Source organism: Pongo abelii, chromosome 17 (genome assembly GCF_028885655.2).
Source record: "Pongo abelii isolate AG06213 chromosome 17, NHGRI_mPonAbe1-v2.0_pri, whole genome shotgun sequence".
Lineage (NCBI taxonomy): Eukaryota > Metazoa > Chordata > Mammalia > Primates > Hominidae > Pongo > Pongo abelii.
Genome location: NC_072002.2, coordinates 40,927,780 through 40,946,999, shown reverse-complemented (window position 1 = coordinate 40,946,999; position 19,220 = coordinate 40,927,780).

Here is a 19,220-nt window from a genome sequence, read left to right as displayed (position 1 = left end):
TTGAGATCAGCCTGGGCAGCAGAGTAAGACCATGCCTTAAAAAAAAATTTTTTTTTGTTTTGTTTTAATTTTTATTTTTTTGAGACAGGGTCTCACTCTGTTGCCCAGGCTGGAGTGCCGTAGCGTGATCTCAGCTCACTGCAACCTCTGCCTCTGGGTTCAAACAATTCTCATGCCTCAGCCTCCCGAGTAGCTGGGATTACAGGTGCCTGCCACCATGCCCAACTAATTTTTTTTGTACTTTTGGTAGAGATGGGTTTTCACCATGTTGGTTGGCCAGGCTGGTCTCGAACTCCTGACCTCAAGTGATCCACCCACATCAGCCTCCCAAAGTGCTGGGATTACAGGCATGAGCCACCACGCCCGACCAAAAAAAAAAAAAAAAAATTTTTTTTTTAATTAGCCTGACATTGTGGCATGTGCCTGTAGTCGCAGCTACCATGGGGGCTGAGGTGGAAGGATAGCTTGAGCCCAGGAGTTTGAAACCAGCCTGGGCAGCAAAGTGAGACCCTGCATCAAAAATAAAAAATAAAAAAATTAAAAAGCTATTTTTACAGATATTCACTGAGTGGAAAGCAATTTAATTTTACGTATAATAAGTTATTTCAAAAAGAATTTTAGTTATGTGTGGCAATTTTGCATAAATGCCTGATACAAATCAAGATCTACCACGGTAAGTGTGCTCCAGAGATACCCTTCTTGACCAAAACAAAGCAGGGCAGGGGTTGGGAGGCCTTTTGGGCTGGGCTCCAGGACACAATGACTAGAAGATGATGCAAAGCGCATGAGAGAGTAGAGAGCTACACAGTTTGCTTCCATATTAGACTCTGCAAAAGTAGTTCTTAAATGTTAGCTCACATGCAGCCTAGTCACGTTACTGAGCAGATTCCTGGGCTCCAGTCCTGGGTGACTCTTGCAGGTGGTCCATTGACCAGATTAGGAGAATCATTGTCCAAGTTCTCAAAGCCAAATTTAGGACACAGAGAGAAAGAATCCTAAGTAGTTGAATGGGAAACTGATTCTCCTCTTGAGCACACCTTAGATTCAAATAATTGATTGGAGAAGATCATTCTATACAAAAATCTTCTGACCTGCAGAGTTTCTACAAAAAGTCTTGAGAAAGAAAAAATATATATATTTTTGGAAAAGATTGAATTTAATTATAATTTTGCAAATTATACTGTGGGAAAGGTCAACAAAAAGAAGTGTATTGCGGATGATCTTATAAAAAGAACCTTTTGTAAAGCAAACAATTACCTTCTGATTTGTCTATTCTGAACCCTTGATGTTTATTTAAATTGGATGTTCTCATAGCAGGACACACCTGATACCTGGCTTGTCTAAACACTTAGAAAGTCAAATTGTCTAGTTATCAAAGCCCAGGCTTATTTTCTAAACACGTATGGATGGTCTTTCAGGAGTCATTTCACAGTGATGTGCAGAGAGAAAAACAAAACAAACAAACAAACAAAAAGCAAATCATTGTTCCTAAGTGTGTTTTCCAGCCTATGTCTAACTTTCTAGCAGATAATGGCAAAAAAAATGTTTGGGTCCAACATTGCAATATAATTTGAAATTCCTTGCTTACTGAAATCCTAGCCAAAAGGCTTTCTTTAGTTTTGTATTAAATTATCCCATTTGGTTGGCTGCCTTAATCAACTTAACCGATTATTTACCAGATCACCATTTTCCTTTGTGCAGACACCCCATCAGAGCTCAGGTGAACAATTTCTTGGGCCAGAGTGCCTTTCTTTTTCCTCAACACCAAGACTGTCTCCTGCCACACCTTTAACAGTGCTCTCCATCTGTAACCTCAGGTTCATAATGCAGCTTTGTTATTTGGTTTGTCTAAAAACAATTAGTAGTTTCAGATTCTTATTTCCTATTTAGAGGAGACATGATTTGGGGGAGAGTTGGGGAGGTGACTGAACAAAGCCAGTTCAACAGTTAATGCTTTAACCTTGCGTATAATTTATACAATAAACAAAGTCACATGCTTCCCTAATAATTTAGATGTAAGCAAATGTTGATTTATTCAGGAAGGCTACTGCCAGAAGCAAAGCCTGCAGCACTAAAATTTGAATTAAACTAGGACAGAAGCAGGCTAGTCTATAATAACATTTGTATAATTTTATTTTTGCCCTTGGCTCAGTTCATTTCCTCGTACAGTAGATGCATGAAATTGGTTCTTCAGCCACCTTTAGCTGATGTTCATTGATATCCGGGCAGGCAAAGAAGCAAGAGAATGCACCTTTCTAAGCTTTGTGTTTTCAATCATAAGGCCTTGACTTCCTAGGTCATTTCTGACAATGATTATCTTTCTCTGAATTGTGTTTTCGGCAAATATCTCAGAAAAGCTTCATTTAACCTAGAGATACGGTCTCCCCTCTCTTACTGTGAGGGGACTCTTAGAACTGAGACAGTTAAATAGATGCAAATGTTGTGCTGTTTTTATTCCTTTATTCAAGCCCTGGGGCGTGAAATCTGAGTTCTCTTACTCTGCTTTCAGCAGTGAAATAAGGGCCTGAAAAATTCTTTAAATGATGGTGAAAAATAAACATTAACTTGAAACAGTGAGGAATCAACCCCCCCTTTTACTATTAACCTTTGACTTAAGTAAAAACTAGGACCTACATTTTACAACTTACCACTTTTGTTAGGAACTGAGGCTCCTTTTGAGGGAGCAGGCTCAAGCTGGTAAATAATTTTGGAGAGCTTCTGAAAAGTAGATGAAGTTTTACATCCAAACATAGGGAGACGGTTTTTTCATAGCAGTTCCTGAAATAATGATATTGCCAACACACACAGCACACACATGGAAGCGTTCTCAACCCCCATAATCACCTGGAAATGTCTTACAATTTTTATTCTGCCTCCTCCATACTTCCATTTTAGGCAAAGTAACAGCACTTCAGAGGGTCAAAACTTCTGAAATGAAGAATTTATTCCCTTAGTTCAGGAAATCAATTATGCTAAAAATTTTCCCTGATGTTTTATTTAAGGGGAGTTAAGAAAAAATAAAATCTTAAAAATTTAGAAATTAAAGAATTGGTATTTACACTTTATGTGCAATAATGCATTTATGCCTCACTTCTTCCAGCTGAGAAGGTAAATAGCAGCCCTAGTGTTTTGGAGGCAAACATTGTTCTGTCCTATTCTTGGTAACAAAATCTGCTCCCAGGCCTTCTCCATCCCTGTCTGATTGTGCCCTGGGGCTGTTGCAGGCAGCCAGAGGAGCCTTTCAGAAAATCCAGGCCATGTTTTGACTTCATTAGAGATTCCAAATAGAACAAGTTTTAGCCTGGCTCAGGCTTTGGTTATGAAAGTTTCCCACAGCTCTCAAAAATATACAGAATAATAAATGGCTGAGCAGAGAAATAGAAGGCAATAGTCATTCCATCAAAGGTTTCTAGTCACATCATAAACTACAATTGCAGAGCCTGAGGAGCTTATGTCACTAGGACCCAGAGATAAAATGTTTTGCCTTTGGACCCCGAGGTCACGCGCTGGGGCAAGAGCTTTGAGGTTGGGTCCTTTGTTTGCAGACTGGCAGGGGAAGGGCACTTGATCCCTGCCTAGGAACAGAAAGAATGCCTCTCTCCCCCACCCTGTGGCCCCTTGGCCTTCCCTGGGGACAGGCTGTGTGGCTCAGCGGGCATTGTGAAACCTTCTCACCCCAAGGGGTGGCTGTGAAGCTTCAAATGTTTTCGGGCATTTCCAGCATAAAAGCAAAAATTGATGAGTTTCAGTGGGATAAGCTCTGAGGCTCCAAGGAAAAACCCCCAAGGCAGTGGGTGTGAGGAGGAAACTTTTTATTGTCTTGCTGCAGATTTTTTCTTTCATTTTTCTTTTCTTTTTCTTTTATTAAATCAAGATGTTATATGAATGCACCACTTAAATATTACATGAAAACTTCTTAAGGGAACCATCTCCTCCCCAGTTTACAGATCAGTCTCCAGTTTGTCCATATTCCTGTTTCCCACCATTCTTCCTCCTCTCTCCCTTTTTCCGGGTTCTCCCTTCTCTTACCCCCACGTTTTTTGGGAGGAATCATAAAACCACACTTTAATGACAAACTCCAGAAATCTAGACCTATGAGGACCCTAGATATTCACCAACTTCCATGGAATGGCCTTCATTTTCCACACGCTTTTATTTAGAAAACATATGAACTACTAGAAGTCACTCAAACAAGGAAGGATTTACATTCATTTTTTTTCCCCAAATAGTCTTTTAATATACATGTTTCTTGCTAGAAGCAGATTTTGCTGATGCTTTATTTTTTTTTAAAGCCAGTAACTAACTATAGCCTGACAATTTCTATCCCATCACATTGATATTAGATTGGGTGGGCTGTGACTTTATGACATCAAAGAAATTGATTACAACTTTTTTTATATGTGGCTCACAATGCAGCCATTGCCATGATCCAAACATTATATGCTAACCTCGGAATCACAGAAGTGACGGGAGAAACACGCTGTGGTTAGTGATTAAAGACTGGACATAAAATTGTCTCCAAACTCATTTTTTAAAAGTCTTTGAACATGACCAAAATTGTATTAATGAGCTTTGGCTGGAAAGAACACTACAGTGTGTCTCTATCTCCATTTCTCACATTTTAGTTAAACTTATAGATGGGCTTCCCCTGGTAACCATATTAAACAGAAACATTAGACAGAATCCATAAGAAAATGTTCACACTTGTAATCCCAGCACTTTGGGAGGCCAAGGGGGGCAGATCACCTGAGGTCAGGAATTCTCGACCAGCCTGACCAACATGGAGAAACCCCATTTCTACTAAAAAAAAAAAAAAAAAAAAAAAAATACAAAATTAGCCAGGCATGGCTGTGCATGCCTGTAATCCCAGCTACTCAGGAGGCTGAGGCAGGAGAATCACTTGAACCCGGGAGGCAGAGGTTACTGTGAGCTGAGATTGCACGATTGTGCTCCAGCCTGGGCAACAACAGCAAAACTCCATCTCAAAAAAAAAAAAAGAAAGAAAAAAAGAAAATATTCATTCCTTTTTTTAAATGCATAAACCACCCAGAAAATATATACCTTAAAAATAAAAAAGGGGCTTGGTAAGTATTTTATATTTCACCCAACTGGAATTATAATAGAAAGGGAAACTATTTTATTCGAAAATTTACCATTTGCAGGAAGGTGTATGTGCCTATGCACCTGAGTCTTTATTAAGGGAATGGAGGAAAAACAGCCAGGAACAAGGTGAAAAGAAGTTCATTCACTGTCTCAGAAAATAAAGACCTTAGACTTTCTAAATGAAAATATACCATTAGCATCAGATACTAATCACAAGGTAATTATTTTTAAAGAGGTTCCTAAGTAAGACACACACACCCATGACACCCTGAGGCTAATCTATGCACCTAGAGACTTATTCTGCCCTTCGTTGTATGTGAGTTAGTTGTCCTTGCAGTGAATAAAAGCTGCTTTCCATGTTATTCTACCCTCCTGTAAAAAGAAAAAAAAAATGTCGCTTCAGAAGATACAGATAAAAATGCATCCAATTAAAAAACATTCCTCAAGGGCAATTTGGATAAAAGTTAAGCTGGGCAACATCAAACTAGGCCCATTCCTATAAAATACATCAAATTCAAAGAACTTTCTTGTTTTTGTTTTCTTTTAAGTTACTAATCTTTTTAATGAATCTCAGACTCCATCAGCCAAACTGCTTTTTTAAGAACAGTTTTTACCTATGTAAAGGCAAGGATCGGTTTAACAGAAAGCACCCAAAATATTAATCACATGGTAAAATATCTTTCTATACTTTGTTTAAGAAAAAAACTCTGTTCAAGTAATTTCAAGTGAACAGAATTGTCCACACTGGAAAGGACAGTCCTCGTCAATCCAGGTGACTTACCATGGGCTTATGATCCCTGAAAAGTGTCCGCCCCCAGTACCCCCGCTATATACTTGCTGGCATGAATTACACCACCAAGTCACCTCTTCAAGAAATCCCCATTGATAAGCCTCCAACAGTGTAAAATATCAGCTGTCGTGGAAATTTTTTTCAAATATAAAGATAGTTCCTGCCCTCATTAGGCTACATTTTATTAGACTCCATGCATATCCATATCTTATACCAAGCCTATGAGCTATCCAATGTTCTATAACTCCCTTTGGAGCTATATGCTAGTCAGCACTCTTCATTCATTCATTCATTCATTCATTCATGTAACCTCCCTTACTGAAGACCCCACAAAGTGCCAGCACTGCTTTGAAGAGCTGGGAAATCAGACATGAAGGAGATAGGTAACATCCTGCTCTCGAAGAGTTTATTTTCTCCTAGGCAGAGGCATTCAATAAACCAGCAAACAAATGAAGAAAACCATTTCAGACAGTGATCAGTGAAATAAAAATAAAGGAACGTGGTCAGATAGGGTGGGCTAACGTGGACGGAAAGGCTTCACCGGGTAGGTGGAGATGTTGAGCTAAAATCTGAATGTCAAGAAAGAGCCAGTTGTTGAGAAGCTAGGAAAATGAATTCTGCTTGTTTTTTAGTAAAGATTGATTTACTCACATTATTGTATGGATTGTACAACCTCACAAGCAGTATCACAGACAACTCACAGGATTCCAAGCAGAAATTCAAAACCCAGGCATAGTAAGAACGCTTAGCTTTTATTTGCCAGCAGGACAACCCCGGGCATTATTGCTCAGCTGAGGGCATATTTAATTACCAAATGCTCTGCAAATGTCTTCCAAACTGTACAGATAAAGCCATCTAAATTGCTGACTTTCAAGAGGATATATTTCTTCCTTTATCATAGAAATGCCCATATTCTCTGATGAATTTGCATTTCCAATGATTCACCATTCATTTCAAATTCATTTTAATTTACATTTATTTTCTTAAATTCTTTTAAACAACTGGGAATCTGTAAAGTGCATTTGCTTTATTTCATTAAATAACTAACTTCATTGCTACCTGAGCAGTTCTTTGCTTCAGAAAAACATGCAGCACTCCTGCTATTTCACTGTACAGGCAGCATACTCACCATGCCAGCCAGATTTAGAAATGATTGCTTTTGCTTGTGGATTACAAGAAAAGACTTCATATCATATATTAATTTTTAAAATGTTTTCTTAAGCCCCATTTTAGCCTTTACGGCAAACCCAGAGGCCAAGTAAAAATGAACGGTTATAATATGGTTTTGTTTAAAGGCACGAAAGTGAGCCATAGCCTTTTCCCATGTCACATCTGGACACTTCCATTACGGTCATTTAGGTGTCTGATGGTTTGTTAGAAAGCTAGCCATAACTTAGGCAGAAAACTGGACTCCATTAAAAAAACATTAAAAGCTGAGAGGGAGGCAACTTGATGTGGCATGGCTCCCAGCACTAAGAAAGCAAGAGTGCATGGTGAAGCTTGGAAATAGAAAGTGATGTCCTCATAAAAACATGGCTCTAGGCTGCTGTGCCACTAGAAATTCTTCTGTCAGTTCAGAATATTTAGCTTTAAGGGATTTCGACTTTCAAATGTATCTTTGGATGCAAAACAGACTGCACAGGAGGAGATAGCATAGAAGAAGGGAGAGAAGCGTTTGCTCCCAATTATGATCAGCTTAAGTGAAACTGAAAATTTCTTTTCTTCCAGATAGAATATTTGATTAGAAAAGGGGGCAAGTAGATTAGATAAGCTACCTTGCTGACATCAAGTGATCCTCCGCCCTCCATAACTAGAAAATGTTGCTGATAACTGATAGAGCTAAACAATATTAAAAGCTTCAGCACTACTGGTTATCAGGGGAACCTTTCAGCCTAATTGGAAAGCTCAAAGCTTCAGGCATCTGAAAGTTTTTGGTTTGGGGCTCTTCTACAGCATTCCAATGCAGTATATCCAATCAATAATGTGATGCTATGCACAATACCATCACGAGGCTTATTAACTCCCCTGAGTTTTGTATTTGACTTGTTAAACTGTAAAAAGAGTTGGAGAAAACAAACAGAAAAGAAATATCTTGGTCCCTAGCTGCCAAAATATAAAACAAATAAACAAACTCCAGTGCTCAAAGAAAACTGAAAAGGGCAAAATGGAAAATATATACAGACGTACTTTCATGCACAAAACATGAGCATCTTGGATGACTTCTCTTGGTGTGATCCATCCTGTGTTTTAGGCAAAGGGGGCATCCATCCAAGCAGATCGAATTATGTGCTAAAATTCAGTTATGATGATGTAGATTCAACTCTAAAACCTATGGACATGAGGCTTTTTTCCACAGCAGACTGTGGTACTTTTCAGCCCACCCTGCCTACAAGCAGTGGTTATAGCTGCAACCGTTAGAGGCGGGCATCCCAAGCAAGTTCAATATAGTCGGTTCCTCAGAGCGACAGCTGTCTGCTTCTAGGATACTTCACAATTTTCTTAACCAATCTGCTTGCACAGAACTAAACAGCAGAATCTTCACACTCTGGTGACTCTGACAGAGCACACTTGATTCAGATGTTTGTGAAACTGTCTGCTCCAGAGAACTTCCGCTGAAATCATCAGGGAGGTTTTGACAGCAACAACCAGAAAAAGTTCTTCATTTGGTTTTGAATTTCCCTTTTCCCCCAAAAGTTCACCAAGCTGCCTCCATAAGAGGTGTGAAAGGGAACATAGGTGGTACTAACAACTGAGTGAAAGGTAAGGAGCAGAAGTTGGAGTTCAGATCAAATCTAACACCTGCTCCCGCCCTATGATGGGAAACAACAACCTCTAGAAACACACGGCACAAGCCTCTTTTCTGTGCCTGAGTTAAGAGATACACAGACCTAAATTTGAACCTAAAGACATATATTTACTCACATTTTAATATTTCTGAAGTCATACTGCAGCCCACATTCGCTGTCAGCCAGCAGCAGTCAGCCTTAGTTGTCATTGCCTATACACAGGCATGAAACTGTGCAATGGCTGGGAAGGGAATCCCGGAGATGAGTGGGGACATCTCTTAGGAAATACTACATCACCAATGCTCTCGATGGCAAAGAGGATGATCCTGTGCAGCCAAACACGAACTTGATGACTCCAAGTTGGAAAATAATTCAGAAGAGTCAGACTCAGAATGTGAAGTTTTATAAATACCTTAACTAATTTATTTCATGTATACTTTCCTTATTACATACCCACAAGACATGTACATGAGAGAAATCCATGCCAAAATAAGTTTAAAACTTTTTCAGGGTCTCACTCTGTCACCCAGGCTGGAGTGCAGTGGCTCAATCTTGGCTCACTGCAACCTCTACCTCCTGGGCTCAAACAGTCCTCCCACCTCAGCCTCCCGAGTACTAGGACTATAGGCGCGCATCGCCGTGCCTGGCTAATTTTTTTTGTATTTTTGTAGAGACAGGGTTTCGCCACGTTGCCCTGGCTGGTCTCAAACTCCTCGGCTCAAGTGATCCACCCACCTCTGCCTCCCAAAGTGCTAGGATTACAGGCGTGAGCCACTGAGCCTAGCCAAGAAACTCCTCCAATAGGTATACAATAAAAATTCTGAGGAATAAAACAATTACTGTGGTATAGTTGTGGTGGTATATCTTTCTTTCTTCATGGTACATAAAATCAATACAACTGAAGACATCTAAAATTCAACGAAATATACCATTTTTGTGACCCGGAAGAGTTTACCTAGCTGCTCCGAGCTTCAGATTTCTCTCCTAGAATAAGAGAATAATAACCCCAACCTCCCAGAGAAATGGGGGCTGACAGAGCCAGCTCAGATAGAGTTCACAGAAGTCTATGTCCAACATTGTCAGTTCCCAGTCAATAGTAGTAGCTACTCTCCTGTTGTCATTTATCTATTTCAGCCTGGATACAATGCAAATACCACAAACATACTCTTTTACTTATCCCGGTGTACTTTACCTTGTTTGTTAGACTCACCAGCCATGCACCAAGTGGACAAAAAAGCACCAAGAAGGCCTTGATGACTAGTGTATTTTTTTGGTGATCGTCTATGAAGCAGATAAAGTGAAATGAAATAATTGTTTGAATCCAGTGTTCTGATGGTAGAATAATTGTGACGTCAAAACAGATTTTTTTAAATGCCACTCCAGTGGAATAGATATGAATACATCAATCTCAAAGTGGGTAGAGAAAATTTTTTTTTTTTTTAAAGGAAAACTTTGACAATCAAAGAATGAGCCAACTAAAATGCCAAATTGTGTTTAAGTCAAAAGGTTAGATGACAGTTATTTTTCCCTGATTCCAACAAACAGGAAAAGGGGAATATGCAAATGAGCAAACGCAACCTAAACTAAAATTAGCTTTTATTTTTACTTATTTTTTTCCTTTTAGAAAATCCAGTTTTAAGTGGTTGTTTCCTTTTAAAATAATAGAGAAACAGAGCCAATGGGCTTTCAGTTTCCATTTTCATTCTGTCTTAGTATTTTCCTGCACAAATCTTCACCATAATACTGTAGATATCTCCTTTCTGCTTTGTAAGGTCACAGTTAGTAGAGTCATATACAGAAAAGAACAAGTTAGCCCCCTTATGCCTTAATGAATGTGCAACCGTGCTCTTTTAAAAGACTAGATGGCTCTCCAGAGCGACAGAAGGACATCAAAGTAGAGAATATGAAGACAAGCTAACAATCATTAATGTATTCTTAGAGGCATGGCCTCTATTAAAATGATGGGATTACAATTTATGACCAAATTGTAATCCCATAATTTTAGGTCAATGTACACCCCAAACAAACAAAAACACAATCTGTTTTTAATGCATAGGGCGGGAAAGATAAGATAGAATATAACACCAAAAGAAAATAATTCTGCCTGATGCAGCCCCCTGGAAGAGTGAACTGAATAAGAAAGCAGGTAGACATCAGCCTTCACCTGAAGTGCCCTTCTTCCTTCAGTCCACTAAGCTATGCATTTGGAGTTGCTGTTGCAGTTGTAGGATATTTACGAGGCCCATTATTTCATGCTGTCTGCTGCTGTGTACTTTTGCAAATAAATATTTTGCATGTCCCAAAATAAGCTCACAGGTGGAGATGGCAGCACACCCACAGCCAAGAACAGGCCCGTAAACTGACATGCCATGGCTTTGAGCTCCGGTGACAGCACAGCTGCTGCTGGAGTTAAGACAGAGTGTTCCCTGTGCCTCTGCCCCTCTCTGCTAACCCAGTCCCACATTTTTAGATAAATATAGCTGAATAGAATCTATTCAGAGAAGGTAGGGCAAAAAGGTATAGACTTTGGGCTCTCACAACCCCACCAAGCCTGCTCTCTTTAAGGACACCAGTGACTTAGTAGCCAAATCTTTTGGACAGTTTTTAGCATCTTTCTTTTCCTCTCTTGACCACATTCTCCTTAAAATCCTCTCCTTTCCAGGGGGCTTCAGGACACCATCCTCTCTTGGGATTCTTCTCCACGGAAGCTATGGTCTCTGCCTCTTGTGTTTCTTTTCTTCTTCTTCTTCTTCTTCTTCTTCTTCTTCTTCTTCTCCTTCTTCTTCTTTTCTTCTTCTTCTTCTTCCTTCTTCTTCTTCTTCCTCTTCTTCTTCCTCCTCTTCCTCTTCCTTCTCCTCCTCCTCTTCTTTTTCTTCATCTTCTTTTTGTTGTTGTTGTTTTTAGAGACAGGGTCTCACTCTGTTGCCCATGCTGGAGTGCAGTGGTGCAATCATGGCTGATTGCAGCCTAGAACTCTTGGGCGCAAGCGATTCTCCTGCCTCAGCCTCACGAGTAGCTGGGACTACAGGTGTGCACCACTATGCCCAGCTAACGTTTTTTTCTATTTTTTGTAGAGATGGGTTCTCATTATGTTGCCCAGGCTTGTCTTGAACTCTGGGCCACAATTGATCCTCCCACCTCAGTCTCCCAACATGCTAGGATTACAGGTGTGAGCCACTGCACCCAGCCTTGGGTACCTTTTGACACCGCTTGAATGCTGGTGTTCCCCAGGACCTTCCCACTCAAGCTGTTGTTCAAGAGCCAGCAGCATGGGTACCACCTGGAGGCTTGTCAGAAATCCTAGTGCTGGGGGGAGAGGGGAGGGATAGCATTAGGTGATATACCTAATGCTAAATGACGAGTTAATGGGTGCAGCACACCAACATGGCACATGTATACATATGTAACAAACATGCAAGTTGTGCACATGTACCCTAAAACTTAAAGTATAATAATAATTTAAAAAAAAGAAATCCTAGTGCTCAGGATAATGCTTTGAGAGCAAATCTACCTCCCAACATCTGCAATCTGACTCTACCTTTCTCTCCCCACTGCGACTATCTTGGTCTATGACTTGATCATCCCTCATCTGTAGTATTAATCAGTCACTTAACTGGTCTTTCTTACTCCATTCTCTCCTCTTCCATCAATTTTTTAATGCAAATTTTATCATGTCTGGGGCAAGTTGAATAATGACCCCTAAAAAATATTCACATTCTATCTCTGGAACTTGTGTTACCTCACATGGAAAAAATCGACTTTGCCGGTGTGATTAAGTCAAGAATCTTGAGATGAGATTATCCTGGATTACCCAGGTGGACTCGGTGGACTCTGAGGGGGTCTTATAAAAGAAAGGCAGGAGGATCCGAGTGAATAGTTGGAGATGTGACAATAAAAGCAAGAAGCTGGAGTGATTTAGAAGCAAGAAGCTGTACTGATTTGAGGAAGGGGCCATAAGCCAAGGAATGCAGATGGCCTATAGAAACTGTAAAAGGAAGCAAGGAAATGGATTCTTCTCTAGAGCCTCCAGAAGGAACATAACCCTGCTGATAGTCTGATTTTTAGACTTCTGACCTAGAAAGCAGTAAAATAAAAAATGTTCACCAGGATCACTTGAGGCCAGGAATTTGAGACCAGCCTGAGCAACGTAGTGAGACACTGTCTCTACCAAAAAAAAAAAAAAAAAAAAAATTAGCTGGGCCTAGTTGTGTACACCTGTAGTCCCAGTTACTCAAGAGGGCTAAGGCAGGAAGATTGCTTGAGCCCAGGAGTTTGAGGCTGCAGTAGGCTATGATCATGCCACTGGACTCTACCCTGAGTAACAGAGTGAGGCCCTGTCTCAAAAAAAAAGGAAGGATCTCCTTAAAAAGGAGTTTAAGGCTGGATGCGGTGGCTCATGCCTGTAATCCTAGCAGGCAAATCATTTGAGGTCAGGCATTCGAGACCAGCCTGGCTAACGTGGCAAAACCCCGTCTCTACTAAAAATACAAAAATTAGCCGGGCATGGTGGTATATGCATGTAATCCCAGCTACTCAGGAGGCTGAGACATGAGAATCACTTGAACCCAGGAGGCAGAGGTTGCAGTGAGCAGAGATTGTGCCACAGCATTCCAACCTGGGTGACAGAGAGAGACTGTCTCCAAAACACAAAAAAAAAAAAAGAAAAGAAAAGGAGTTTAAGATGGAATAATCATAGCATCGTGCTCCTTAGGTTACTTGATTATAGCTCAAGACAAGATAATCCATCCTAAGTGCTTGGCACCACACCAGAAACTTAGTAATTGCTCAATACTTTTAGTTGTTAACTACACTTTATTAGCATTCAACTAAAAATTGTTAACATTTATTAAGCTTTTATTATATTCTAAGTACTGTTAAGTGTTTTACATGTAGGCATTTATTTAATACTCACAACTACCCTCTCAAGTAGATATGATTATTATCATCTCAATGATGAAGAAACTGAGGCACAGGGGTTACATGGCTTGCCCAAAGTCAAACATTAAGCAACAGAGCTGAGATTCAAACCCAAGCAGCCTGACTCCAAGTCCTGTACATGTAATCACTGTGCTACATATTTCGTTGATTCCAGGATGCATATTTTTTCAATCAATGATTATCATAGTTTAATTGGCTGGTTTCTTTTTTCCTGTGGAACATTGTATGAGTCCATTCTCATGCTGCTAATAAAAGACATACCTGGGACTGGGTAATGTATAAAGGAAAAGAGGTTTAATGGATTCATAGTTCCACATGGCTGGGAGGCCTCACAATCATGGTGGAAGGCGAAGGAGGAGAAAAGGCACATCTTACATGGCAGCAGGCAAGAGAACGTGTGCAGGGAAACTCCCCTTTATAAAACCATCAGATCTTGTGAGACTTATTCACTATCACAAGACCAGCAGAGGAAAACCCACCCCCATGATTCAATTACCTCCCTCAGTCCCTCCCACAACATCTGGGGATTATGGGAACTACAATTCAAAATGAGATTTGGGTGGGGACATAGCCCAACCATATCAGACATAAAATAACATTATGTCTTACAGTTGATGGCATCTTAAATTCCATGGTGTAGAATGTGCTGCTTAATGACACAGTCAAGGTGGAAAAGCTCTGGCTCCTATGACATTTTCACTGTCATTTCCCTTCCAATCTCAATCCAGAAGAGTGATTCTGATGATAGGGAGTAGATGAACAGACAGAAAGATGGAAAGTGCAAGACTTTTCAGGAAACTGAAACTTTCTTTTGTTGTTAGGAGAAGGCCAGGGCTAGGAGTCTTACTCTTATGTTCACTTGGACAGGGTGGGAGCCTTGAGGGACAGGGCTAGGTCAGATGCAGCCTAAACAGGAGCCACTTGTCTCTCTCCTCACCCAGAAAGTGTGGATGCGCAGGATTCCCAGAGTGTGTTCACAGATGGGGGTGAAAGGCTGGCCAAAATTCAAAGCAACAAAGGCCCAGAAACAAATTAATAGAGTAAGATTCTGTGTATAACCCTGAGGGGAAAACTCTTCCTTAATTAGAGACCAATTCATACATAGGACCAGAGCTCATAGAAGCTTCGTTCTACTAGTGTCTCTGATCAAGCTTGCACTTAAGCCAATACAGAATTATGTTTAGCAAGAGATACGTAAACAGAACCATTCCTGTTTTATGATAGGAAAATTATATACATTCGAAATCCCTGTTTGTTCCTTTTCCAGGGGTCCTTAGGTCCCTACCCTAAGAGACTTGGAATGGGCAACATCCTGAGACTGTAATTCAGGTCTTATATTTATACACCTCAAAGCCCCTCATGGGCCTTTCTCCAGGTATATGTGGACCAACTGTAAGAATGAATGAATGGATGTAATGAACAACAATATTCTCAGAGTCCCAGAAGTCTAGGATAGGAGATGGTTTAGAGGAGGCTGCTTGGGGTCAGGAGGTCTGGAAACAAGAGTAGGGACATCTGGTTGGCTTTTAGGGAATTAGGAGCAAGGTCATGTTCACAACTACATTACATATTGCACTGGACCCAAGTGTTAAGTGCAAAATCTCCAGAATGTTCTTAGGCCCTAAGAACTCCAAAGAAGTCCTAAATATTTTAAATATATTTTGGGCTTTTTTTTTTTTTTTTTTTTTTTTTTTTTGAGACAGAGTCTTGCTCTGTCATCCAGACTAGAGAGCAAGTGGCACGATTTCAGCTCACCGCAACTTCCACCTCCCAGGTTCAAACAATTCTCCTGCCTCAGCCTCCTGAGTAGCTGAGATTACAGGCATGTACCACCACACCTGGCTAATTTTTGTATTTTTGGTAAAGACGGGTTTCACCATGTTGGCCAGGCTGGTCTCAAATTTCAGACCTCAAATGATCCGCCCACCTCGGTCTCCCAAACTGCTGGGGTTACAGGCGTGAGCCACTGCGCCTGGCCTTTAAAATATTTTGAACAGACAGAAAGATGGAAAGAAACTTGCTGTCTGATACGGGGCTGAGCTATTCTGCTGGACTGAAAAGTAGTGAAACAAGAATGACATCTGTAAAGACTCAGAGTCACAAGCAAAGGTTGGTTTCGAAGCTTACCTTGAGGACTTAAAGAGGAAGTGAAGCCTGGGTGCAGTGGATGGGGAGAGATGATTAGGAAGGTAAGGGGGAAGAGGGTCTGGCACGGTGGCTCATGCCTGTAATCCCAGCACTTTGGGAGGCCAAGGCAGGTGGGTCGCTTGAGCCCAGGAGTTTGAGGCCAGCCTGGGCAAAATGGTGAAATCCCATCTCTACAAAAAAATTACAAAGTAGCCAGGAGTTGGCGGTGCACACCCTGTAGTCTCAGCTACCTGGGAGGCTGAGGTAGGAGGATGGCTTGAGCCCAGAAGGTTGGGGCTGCAGTGAGCTATGATGGTGCCACTGCATTCCAGCTCTGGGCAACCAATCAAGACCCTGTCTCAAAAAAACAAATAAAATAAAAATAAAATAAATTTTAAAAAACATCAAAAAAAGATAAGGGGAAAGAGAGCCTAAGAGTGATGAAGGCACCTTCACTTCTAGTTGAAAGGAAAGCAAGAACAACTGTCATGAAGAAGAGGAAGAGGAATGAAAAGATACAAAGGAAGGGAGGGAGGGAAGGAGAAGGGAGGACTCCCACAGAGTAAGACTCACCAAGAAGCCCAAAAGTATTCACCTACTGTGACTTTCACTACCAAGGAACAAGCACCCTGAAGTCCCTGTACTCCTTTCCCCAAACCTCAACAACCCAAGCTGTATGTGTCTTATTGGGGAAATAACTTACAAAAACGAAAAAGCCCTTAGGTTTCAAATCCCAAGCACCCAAAAGATTTTAAAAAGAAATATGCATACATCTAGTCACTGAGTAATAACTTGAGTTGCTAACACAATAACTGTAATTAGAACAACAAAGATTCTCTCAGGTTTTGCCTATGAAACATACTAGGTGTAATCAGGGGAGGTGATATGTTGATGCTTTATAAGCAACCCAGACTTAAATGCAACTTGGGTGAGTGTCTACTAGTGAGGAGAAGAGAATTCATTTTGTCTTATGTAACAGGGAGTGTCTGAGTATGAGAGCTGTATTGGGCAGCTAGATCATCCCACAAACTGGGTTTGATATTATAATTGGGGGTGACTCCCAAGAGAAAGTCCACAGCAGTGAACTTGAGGGAAACGAGCATACTCCAGGAACAAGAAGAAAATGGTTAATAGCAAGCTGAAGGGTAAAGAAAAGCTCAACCCTCAGAATCAGCTGGAGGCAGTTCAGACACCATGTGGAGGTGCACAAGGTCTGAATGCCTCTGAGCACAAAACCAAAGTCTGAAAGGAGGAGGTAAATTAAAGACTGTTCAACAGAAAGTGTGTAGATTTTTGAAAGCAGCCTTTAAAAACTGCACACTTTATCAGAAACTAATGAAACAGAAGAGTCCTCTCCCTCTTCTCCCCTACTCCCTTTACCATCACTAATCAAAAGAACTGAAAAATAAAAGATCATGAAAATTTGAAGCCGGGAAAAAATGAGACAGACAGGGAGGGGTTGGTGAGAAGAGAATTCTACATTTGAACATAGAATCCTACAGGTGAGACTGGGGGCAAGAGTTTCCAATTACAGGGAAGGGTGAAAATGGCAGAGAAGATATGAAATATCTTATTTGTGTTTGTTCTGTACCGAAAATGAGGATCTTCCTACCCCAAGGACAATTTTTACAGAAAGCAAAATGTACTGTGAGAGACGATGGAATCTCTCTACATGTTCACAGAGCAGCCCAAACAGGGCTGTTCCGACCACCACTGACAGCTGACGGCATGCCCTGACCCCCACACTGCAGCTATGAGGAGCCCAGCAATGACTCTCATGGGTCCTCCACCCACCCCCAACTAAAGCAACCACCGTGAACCCAACCAAAGCATGAACACAAACACCCAGAGATGCATCTCTCTTTTTTTTTTTAAGTAGAGACCAGGTCTTGCTATGTTGCCCAAGCTAGCCTTGAACTCCTAGACTCAAGCAATCCTCCTGTTGGCCTCCCAAAATGCTAGCATTACAGGTGCAAGCCACTGCACCTGACTGCATCTCCATTTTTAATCAGAAGCTACCACAATTCTCCTGCCTCCAATTTTTCTTCCCCTTGCTGGGTCTATCCATGTTCTGCTCTCTGATAAGTCTGGAAAAATTTGACTTTCTTTGCCCTTTCTACCACCCCAGGGAGGCCTTGGACTATCTCTAAGGTTATTGCTCAACCTTCAGTGACCCACCTCAGCACCTCGCCCCCATCTCACACTCTTCAGTGTGAATATTCTCTTCCATTCCCACAAATCCATGGTCACAGACTTGGATTACATGGTCCATTTTCCCTCTGCTCTGCCCTTCTGTGAGCTAGAAAGGTTTGCATACCACCTGGTACTGTTCTCTGATTATTTCCTATATAAAACATTATTTTCCTAACTAGACAGTAAACATTTCATTGGCTAAAACTATTCTATTTCTGATTTGTACTTGGGAAGTAAAATGCTAATAAACACTTAATGGGTTGACAAAATTTTTGGAGAGTTTGAAATGTTTTGCTTTCTTTATTCTGAGAAGTGGAGGATAAGTTAAAAATACAGAATTTCCCTTTCAGTTTCTTGCCTGAGTGAAGCAAGAAGGTATAGATGTGACAATGCTTCCACTCAAATTCACATAATCCCTAAAAATAAAAACAGAGGCCAGGCATGGTGGTTTACTCCTGTAATCCCAGCACTTTAGGAGGCCGAGGCAGGCAGATCATGAGGTCAGGAGTTCAAGACCAGCCTGGCCAATATGGTGAAAACCCCTCTCTATTAAAAATACAAAAATTAGCCAGGTGTGGTGGCACATGCCTGTGGTCCCAGCTACTCGGGAGGCTGAGGCAGAAGAATTGACTGACCTCGGGAGGCAGAGGTTGCAGTGAGACGAGATTGTGCCGTTGCACTCTAGCCTAGGTGACAGAGCGAGACTCTGTCTCAAAAAAAACAAACAAAAAACAAAAACAAAAAAACCCAGAAATCTGTGTTTCAGAGATTATTACTCGTTTTTTAAACAAGGCTTTATAATAGAAAAAATAATATATAATTTGGCTTTTTCCTTGAAACCCAAGATACACATAATCTACCACACATACACACACACGTATGTACGTACATGTGTGCTTTTTTGCATGTGTATTACATGCCAAGGGCTTTATATATGTTATGTCTGATCCTTCTGACACCACCACAAAGTAATATTAATTGCCCCCATTTTATAAATAAGCAAACTGATGCCCAAAAGGTTCATTCAAGCAAGGCTGTGCAGCTAGTAAATGGCAGGACCAACTTTGGCCTGATGTTCTTTTCACTGCACCACACTACCTCTTTCAGATGTCCAACATGGAGCCACGTAGGTTGGTTATGGGGTTCCATTAGTCTGCCCTCTTACCTTCTTTCAGCACCTACCCTGTGGCCATGAACCATTGATTCATCATTTTCCTGTACTCTCAATAGAATCAGGAACCACCAACCCTGCAAAGCTACCATATATAGGCTCTAGGTTAGAA